This window comes from Penaeus monodon, chromosome 21, assembly GCF_015228065.2.
Source record: "Penaeus monodon isolate SGIC_2016 chromosome 21, NSTDA_Pmon_1, whole genome shotgun sequence".
Lineage (NCBI taxonomy): Eukaryota > Metazoa > Arthropoda > Malacostraca > Decapoda > Penaeidae > Penaeus > Penaeus monodon.
In genome coordinates this window covers 8,187,810-8,189,785 of record NC_051406.1, presented here as the reverse complement: position 1 = coordinate 8,189,785, position 1,976 = coordinate 8,187,810, and the positions used below count along the sequence as shown (strand labels likewise).

Genomic DNA, 1,976 nt, shown 5'->3' with positions numbered 1-1,976 from the left:
TTTTAAGAAATATATGTTTTTTCTCAGTATTTCAAATTGTGAGGTTCACCAAGGTCTAAAAATGAATTTGTCCCAACGTCTTCCAACTATGAATTAGTCTCCTTTAAACCTTGAGAAATGCCTTCTAATAGAGCATCACTGGGTATGCAGGCACTCAGTTCATGGAATATCAATACACTTACTAAATATATGTTTCATCAGACCTTGTATCAGACACCCAATATGATTATATATGTGTTTATAAATATATTAAGGAAAAAATGCCATCCCTTGGCTTTCTGGCAAAATATGAAAGAGCTTATTTCAACATCTGATAATAATCTAAAAGAGCAAGAAAGAGAAAGAAGGGGAGGAAAATGATGCAAAAATGGGACCAAGGTTGTACTCTATCAGAAACATTTCAACATTCCTATATGCAAGGAAAGAAAAAAAAGAAAGGAATATCACAGTCAGTATTAATCTGTGATTTCTATTCCTAAGCACACAGATTATCTTTTGGAAAGAAACACAAACTTCTCTGGACTTTATGGTATGAAGAGGTCTATGGGCCTGGCTCTTCAAATAAACTTAAACTGAATGGAGAGAAAGAAAGAAGAGGAATATGAAAAGTGATACAATGTTGTCTCCAAAAGATCAAACATTTTAGGAACATAAACAATATTTTTTAGGTGACATGTCCAGCTGTTCACCAAAAAAAGAGAAATTAGACCTCTCATATCTAAGGTTCAGACTTAACAATGAAGCCTATCTTGCAGTACAAGAAATTCAAGCAAATGTTTGTGATCTTTCATATATTTATGCACAACTGGTTAATAATCAAGCTGCCTTTTAGGTTTCCAAAAGTCTGCAAAGTATGAAACCCAGGTGGCTGTGCCTTAACAAAATAACAGGCATAACTTATGTATAGTATTCAACAAGATTCTGACAGCATTAAGGATATCTTATCTACTAAGTTTTTAACTTGAAATAAATAATACAGTGAGAAAGGAAAACAAACCTGTTACAAAAGAATACCTATCAAACAAAATTTACCAAAATATTTCCCTCTTTAACAGGTATATCACTCACTGTTTCAATCAAATGGAAAATAGCTATAGATTTGTTTATATTTTGGCATAACCACTTGCCAAGAACACTGAATGACAATTTTCACAGGCATAACTGGTATCTTTCAGGTCACCAAGCTCTCTAAGAAAATATATCTGTTGTGATATTAAAGGAAATTATCTAGTTAAAGATATATATATATATAAAGGTTTGATATGGAACATATGGTGGAATCCTAATTTTATGTAATCAATATGATGTCTATATTTAGTTCCTATCAACATTATGTTTTAGTCTTTCATAATACTTTTCCTTGCTTCTCCCACTGACTGCTGCTAGAGAAAAAAATCAGCATATGTAAATTTCCTTACACTATTTGGCATTTAAACCTCTGTTAAAAATTCCAACAATCCTGACAAATATATCCTGATTATGGATATACGATGGTAAATAATGAGAGCAGGGAACAAAGAAATACTGGGCTACAGCTTTAACCTTACATAATATCTATTTGTGTTGTATTTTCAATTTGAGCTCCAAGTATTAATGCAACAGCCAGGCTCAATTTTTAACCCTGTTAAATACAGTGAACAAATACTTGCATAGCCTGTCTATCATCATAATACATGTTACTGACGATCTGAGTAGAAACTCTTCATTAAGTACCGTCACCTTTTTTCTGGACTAATTACCAAGGCTCTGACAATGCATCAACAAACTTGCCCAAGAAACTATCTCAGTGTGGAGAATAAGGGGAAGATCTTACAACCTACTTATCTGGCCAGGTGCTCTTGTAAACTAGGAGCAACTCCCACCCTATAGTGAATAATTCACCAATAGTGACTTTCTCTAGAAAAAAATACAGTAATGCTTTCTTGGTCAAATTCTCATTTTCTCTCTTCTTCCTTTTACAAACTCCAGAGAATTGC

The 1,976-nt window shown here is 33.1% G+C and overlaps 1 long non-coding RNA gene across 1 annotated transcript in view; it reads right to left on the bottom strand.

Moving 5' to 3' along the window:
* Positions 1-1,976, bottom strand: part of LOC119586167 — a 2,729-nt gene that overhangs the window by 219 nt on the left and 534 nt on the right. The window lies entirely within an intron of this gene.